Source organism: Apteryx mantelli, chromosome 11 (genome assembly GCF_036417845.1).
Source record: "Apteryx mantelli isolate bAptMan1 chromosome 11, bAptMan1.hap1, whole genome shotgun sequence".
NCBI classification, from domain to species: Eukaryota; Metazoa; Chordata; class Aves; order Apterygiformes; family Apterygidae; genus Apteryx; species Apteryx mantelli.
In genome coordinates this window covers 26,646,307-26,653,661 of record NC_089988.1, presented here as the reverse complement: position 1 = coordinate 26,653,661, position 7,355 = coordinate 26,646,307, and positions in this window count along the sequence as shown.

Sequence of the window (7,355 nt, the reverse complement as noted above, 5' to 3'; positions counted from 1 at the left end):
CCCCCACATTGCCTCTCTCTTTCCTGAGAGGAGTTTTGTGCAGCTCCCGTGCTGGAGCTCCGCTTTGCACTGGCTGGGTGTGCTGTGAGGAGCAGGGACCTCTGCCCATGGCTCCACAGGAGTCAGTCCTGCTGTAAAGCAGTGCTCAGAGGGGAATGGGGGTGACTATCTCTGACAGTCACACTTTCTGTCAGGTGAAAGCCACTCATCATGCAGAAGGGCTTTTCAGCATCTTCACTCTGAATTCTAAAGAATGAGGTTTGAGGAACAGAGTTTCAGGGATTTTTTACTTTATTTTAGATGGTCTTGTCACCGCTGGGGAGTGTTCCTCAAAGGTAGAAATCCTTGGCATTTCCACTCTGAGTCCTGAGAAAAATGGATTCACTGTCCCTTGGTGCACAGTGAGGACAGCTAGTCTGCCTAGTAGTACTTTTCCCAGATGCCTTGTGCTTGCCACTCTTTGAGCTGTGGGATGATCACACTCATATGTTGCCCAAGAAAGAAACCAGTCCCTGCTGAGAGCACACGAGTCCACTTTCAAAGTGCACAGCTCCAAACTTCTCACCCTTTCTCCGGACACCTGACGGAGCTCTCCACACGACCCTTCTAGCCAAGGACACACAGGGCTCTTTTCAGATGCCCACACACAGCCTCCCACCACCAGCTCCATACTCTCAGCATCTCTGCACCTTCCTCATGGGTCTCTCAGATATCACAGAGGTGCTATGAGACAGCTGTGCCTTTCTAGAGGGCAGGTGGCAGCCTGGCAGGACACCACAGGGAAACAATCAAAGGACCGTTAGGACTAGAGATGGGCTCTCCCTAAGGGAGAGTCAGCTCATTTCCCAGCCCCACGGACTGCATTTCCTGGAGCTCCACAAGTCAGAAGGGGGCTGGGGCAGCCTCATTCCAATACAGACCCCTCTGCTGCACAACTTGTAGCATCCATGTCCGAACTGCAGCTGAAACTTCCCACCCCAGAGAGCCCGAGAGCAAGAACAGGAGCAGCATGGACTGGAGGGGAAACAAGGAGAAGCTACATGATCCTGCTGTCAGGGGAGGCAAGAAGAGAGAGACAGATGGGAACTCAGGAAAGCCTTCACCTTACCAGCTAGGCATGCTGCCTCACAGGCAGTGACATCGCAGGGCAGTCACTCTCAGTCCCTTTGTCGGGCACCTCTCCTCAGCTGGAGGTCTGGCTGCAGAGAAGGCAGCTCATGCCCTGGACCCCATGGCTGTCAGGGCAGAGGCTCTGCTGGGCGAGAGAGGAGACACAGGGAGCTTGCTCAGAGGAAGGTGCCTGCATCGGAGGGACTGACCATGACTTGCCCAAATCCATCCGCCCATGATGATTCTGTTGGCTGTTCCCTCTCACTCCCTGCCCAGCTCTGCTGCCTGGGGCTGCTCCTGATGCCTGGAGCTTTCTCTCTCCCAACATCTTTTCCCTGTCCATACTCACAGACCCTGTCCCACCCTCTGTGGGAGCAGTTCTGCCCCACAGAAACCTCCCAGATCAGGGCACTGTCCAGGGCATCTCTGTGCTCACAGGTCCTAAGGAGCAGGTCACATTAGCCCTGATAAGTCCATAAAGGTGCTGCTGGTGCTGTTGTAGGTGGAGGTGGGGTTGAAAGGGTTTGCTGAGCTTTCTCACAGACCTCCTGATCTCTGAGAGGGAAGGTTAGTGAGTCCCAGGTCCTTGCCAAACCACAAAACTCTTTCCTTTTTTCTCCCTGCCAGCATTAGGAAATTGAAAGCCCTGGAAGGAAAGCTCCTTCCCTTTCAAGTAGACTTTCTTGCACCTTCCTCTGCAGTGCAGGGACACTGCTCTGAAGCACTGCCCTGCGCAGACCTGGGTACATATCCCAGCTTCACATCCCTGCAGCCGTCCTTGGGAGAAAGTAGCAGCATGCCCTGTCTCTGTGATGGTGTGGCAAGGAATGCCTGCTCTGAAGCATCTCCCCCTCCTCCACACTGGAGAAGCCAGGAGAGCAATCCTTCAAAAATCTTTCAGTCATGGGATGGAATAGGTGTAGAAGACCCTTCCAGGAACCTCAGTAGCATTGCCCTGCAGCCAGAGACTTACCGTGTCAAGGGCTGTGAAGATTTCTCCCACAAGCAGCTCTCCTCTCTCCTCCCACTCCACACTGCCTTGCACTTCTCTCTGCCTTGTCTCCTGTCATGTCAGAAGCAGCAGGCAGTGCCCGGAGCCCTGCTGCTCTTTGCAGAGGAGCTGCTCCTGCACACAGCTGTGTCTGGGCAGTGCTGCCCACTTGCCATGAGCTCCCTCCATCCCCAGACACTGGCCCCACTCAGGAGCAGAGGCCCAGCTGAGCTCATGAATTTCTCTGTCCCTTGTGCTCCCTCCTCCTGGGAAATGTTCACTGCAACAAACTAAAATAATCACTGATGGTCCCTCTCGAAACAATACAGAGAGACCAGTTACAGCATTGTCACTTGTTTCATCAGAGGATGGTTTCATCAGAAGATGGTTATCTGTGAGAGGTGGAAACATCGCACCCTGGAAATCCATATTCCCATATCTTAACTAGGCAGGACACCTAGAAGCGGACAAGAAGGGAGGTCATTCACCCATGGTTCACGTTTTCATTTAGATGAGTCAGTCTGGACATTGCATGCCCATTTAGAAGTCCCTGGGATACCGTGGGATGCAGATCCCTCCTGTGAACTCCACAAAAAACACACAGGAGGTGGGATTCCCCTTGAAAAAACTGAAGTGGGCACAACAGAGGTGTCTGCATGGGAGCTCCTTGTCTAAGCTCCCGTTGTAATCACTGGAGATGGAGGGTGGGAGTCAGTTGCTCAACACACAAACACCTGGTGACATTGAAAGAGACAGAGGTGGACCAAGGCATGTGCCAGAGTCTTCTTGCTCTGATGGAGCAACTATGACACCCTCATTCTTCTAGAGCATGAATTGGGGGCCAGGTGGGGAATTCCCTTGGCCATCTCAAATGACACTAGATGCCTCCTGCTACTAGGGCTCCACTCACTATGAAGCTGAGACATAGGAAGATCCCAATGTTACACACAGCTAATGAAGTTCAGTGCAGACACTTGATTTAATGACATAGAAATAGGCCTGCAGGGCCATGTCGGATGCCTGGGGTGTCCAGCACATCCACATGTCTCTAGTAGTTCCAGCATGGGACCTACAGGAAGCCATGCCTTTTTGGAGCGCTTGCTGGGCAAGTGCCCCATGGCATCTTGGGTTCCCTACCTGTGCCCAAACACATGAATCCCACCACTGCCTTTAGGCACAGTCTGCACTGTCTACATCCAAGCATGGTGCACAAATGGGAGGCACATGACACCAAGGGCTCCACTCCAGCCTCTGCACTTTCAAATCCTTCTAGCTCTCCTCCTCCTGAATCCCTTCTCACCCCCCAGGATGATATGAACAGGGACAGGGCGAATGACGTCCTCAAGGTGGCTGGATCACAGAACTAGGGACCTCTTCAGTGGCACCTTGTCCTGCCTGGAGATTACTTCACCTCTGTCACAGGCCCCAAGATGATGTAGAGTCAGCTCAGGCAGCAAACCCCTCTCCTGCCATTCCTGCACGGCCCAGCTCTGTTTCTCACTGGCCTTGGGCTCTGCAGGCTTTGCTCTCTTAGTGGGAACCTCCTTTCACCATTACATTGCCACCTGCTATCCAGGCCAGCATGTCACCACTTCCAATCAAAGCCTTTGCATGCATATGGTCCTTGGTAACATGTTTCCCTGTGATAGATCTTCAGTCAGTGCCAGAGCTGATGCTCTGCTGCCCAAATGTATGCAGACATAGGAGAGCAAACTTTGTCCTCTTCAGGGACCTACTTGGAGGAATCCCATGGGTGAGGGCCCTGGAAGGAAGGGGCGTTCAAGAGAGCTGGTTAATATTCAAACATCACCTCCTCCAGGCTCAAGAGCGGTGCATCCCTATGAGTAGGAAGTCAAGCAAAGGAGGTAGGAGACCTGCATGGATGAGCAAGGAGCTCCTGGCAAAACTCAACCAGAAGAAGGAAGTCTACAGAAAGTGGAAAGGGGGACAGGCCACTTGGGAGGAATATAGGAATGTTGTCAGAGTATGCAGGGATGCGACGAGGAAGGCTAAGGCCCATTTGGAATTAAATCTGGCTAGAGATGTCAAGGACAACAAGAAGGGCTTCTTCAAATACATCAGCAGCAAGAGGAAGACTAGGGAAAATGTGGGGCCTTTGCTGAACGGGGTGGGTGCCCTGGTGACGAAAGATGCAGAGAAGGCAGAGTTACTGAATGCCGCCTTTGCTTCAGTCTTTACTGGTCAGGCCAGCCCTCAGGAACCCCAGACCCTGGAGGCAAGAGAGAAAGTCTGGAGAGAGGAAGACTTTCCCTTGGTGGAGGAGGAGTGGGTTAGAGATCATTTAAGCAAACTTGACACCCACAAATCCATGGGCCCTGATGGGATGCACCCACGAGTGCTGAGGGAGCTGGCGGATGTCATTGCTAAGCCACTCTCCATCATCTTTGAAAGGTCATGGAGAACAGGAGAGGTGCCCGAGGACTGGAAGAAAGCCAATGTCACCCCAGTCTTTAAAAAGGGCAAGAAGGAGGACCCAGGGAACTACAGGCCAGTCAGCCTCACCTGCATCCCTGGAAAGGTGATGGAGCAGCTCATCCTGGAAGCCATCTCCACGCATGTGGAGGAAAAGAAGGTGACCAGGAGTAGTCAGCATGGCTTCACCAAGGGGAAATCATGCCTAACCAATCTGATAGCCTTCTATGATGGAATGACTGGCTGGGTAGATGAGGGGAGAGCAGTGGATGTTGTCTACCTAGACTTCAGCAAGGCTTTTGACACTGTCTCCCATAGCATCCTCATAGACAAGCTCAGGAAGTGTGGGTTAGATGAGTGGACAGTGAGGTGGATTGAGAACTGGCTGATTGGCAGAGCTCAGAGAGTTGTGCTCAGTGGCACAGAGTCTAGTTGGAGGCCTGGAGCTAGCGGTGTCCCCCAGGGGTCAGTCCTGGGTCCAGTCTTGTTCAACTTCTTCGTCAATGACCTGGATGAAGGCACAGAGTGCACCCTCAGCAAGTTTGCTGACGATACAAAACTGGGAGGAGTGGCCGATACGCCAGAGGGCTGTGCTGCCATTCAAAGAGACTTGGACAGGCTGGAGAGGTGGGCAGAGAGGAACCTCATGAAATTCAACAAAGGGAAGTGCAGGGTCCTGCACCTGGGGAGGAATAACCCCATGCAGCAGTACAGGTTGGGGGTTGACCTGCTGGAAAGCAGCTCTGCGGAGAAGGACCTGGGAGTGCTGGTGGACACCAAGTTAAGTATGAGGCAGCAATGTGCCCTTGTGGCCAAGAAGGCCAATGGTATGCTGGGGTGCATCAGAAAGAGTGTTGCCAGCAGGTCGAAGGAGGTGATTCTCCCCCTCTACTCAGCCCTGCTGAGGCCACATCTGGAGTATTGCGTCCAGTTCTGGGCTCCCCAATACAAGAGGGATGTGGCACTACTGGAGCAAGTCCAGCGAAGGGCCACAAAAGATGATTAGGGGACTGGAGCATCTCTCTTATGAGGAAAGGCTGAGAGAGCTGGGACTGTTTAGCTTGGAGAAGAGAAGGCTGAGAGGAGATCTTATCAATGTGTACAAGTATCTGAAGGGAGGGTGTCGAGAGGATGGGGCCAGACTCTTTTCAGTGGTGCCGAGCGACAGGACGCGAGGCAATGGGCACAAACTGAAACACAGACACTTCCATCTTAACATGAGGAAAAACTTTTTCACTGTGAGGGTGACAGAGCACTGGAACAGGTAGCCCAGAGAGGTTGTGGAGTCTCCTTCTCTGGAGATATTCAAAATGCGCCTGGATGCAATCCTGTGCAACGTGCTCTAGGTGACCCTGCTTGAGCAGGGGGGTTGGACTAGATGATCTCCAGAGGTCCCTTCCAACCTCAGTGATTCTGTGATTCTGTGATTCTGTGATATGCAGCCTGTGGTGCAGCCAGGAGCAAATGGAGATGCACAAGCTGTCAGAGGAGTGCCACATGGTTGGAATAACTGAGATGTGGTGGGATCACTAGCACAACTGGAGTCCTTCAAAGGCAGGGTACAAGTTCTTCAGGAGAGACCATCAGGGAAGATGAGGAGGGGAAATGCCCTATGTGAGAAGGGGTAGCTTGCATGTACGGAGCTCCTCCATGGGATGGACAAAGGGAGGCTCTCTGAAGGGCAGAGGAGCTCAGGAAAGCCAGCAGGTCATTAAACACCTTTCAAGCACAACATGCTCCATAACAAACACTTTGTAAAATTAGTAGAGACCTGTGGATCCCAACATGGCTAAACTGGGATCTCTCATGTGAGCTCCAAGACAATAAGGCAGCATACGGAAAGGGGAAGAAGGCAGAGGCTGCAAAGGAGGAATTTAGAGATATTGTCTAGCAAAGTCGGGAAGGTGTTAAGGAAGCCATAGGTCCCCTGGGATAGAGACACTTGCAGGGGATGTGAAGGACAGGAAGAAGAGCTGCTACTGCTTCAGTAGCAGTAAAAGAATAAACAAGGAAATGTGGCGGCACTGCTGACTGGGGCAGGGATTCTAGCAAAAGCGGATGTAGATAGGACTGGGGAAGTCAAGTCCTCCCTGGCTTCAGTCTTTGCCAACAAGGTCTTCTGAGCTGTTTTGCCTAGATTCAGGATTGCTGAGGAGAAAAACAACCTGCAGTGCCTGTCTCTAGAACTCAACCCCTACAAGTCTATGGGATTGGATGGCTGACATCCATGGACATTGAGAGAGCTGGCTGCTGTGACCTCAAGGCTGCTCTCTATCATCTTTGAAAGGTTGTGGAGATCAGGGATGGGGGGAGTCCCAAAGACCAGAAAAAGAAATATGTTGTGCTCATCTTCAAAAAAAAGTCCCCAAGGACACACCAGGGAGCTGCGGGCCATTCAGCCTCACGTTGGTGAGGGCTGTGTCATGGAGCCAGTCCTCTCAGATCACAGTTGTGGGCACATGGGGGAGAAGAAGGTGTCTGGGAACAGTCAGCATGGAGTTACTGAAAGGCAAATCATTCCAGACCAATCTGATTGATTGCCTTCTGTGATAAAAGACCAGTACTTGTGGAGGAGAGGAGAGTAGCAGATGTCCAGTAGACATCCAGATGGGCAAAAAACTGCTTGGATGATGAACTCAGAGGGTTTTCATGAATGGGTCATGCTTTAATGGGAAGCCAGGTAAAGGTGGGGCATGCAGGGCTCTACACTCCACATCCTGTCCTGTTTGAGAGGTTCATCAGTGACCTGCAGAATGGAAATCCCCTCATGGTTGTAGATGACACCTAATTGGGTGGAACAGTCATAAGCTCAAGGGCTGCC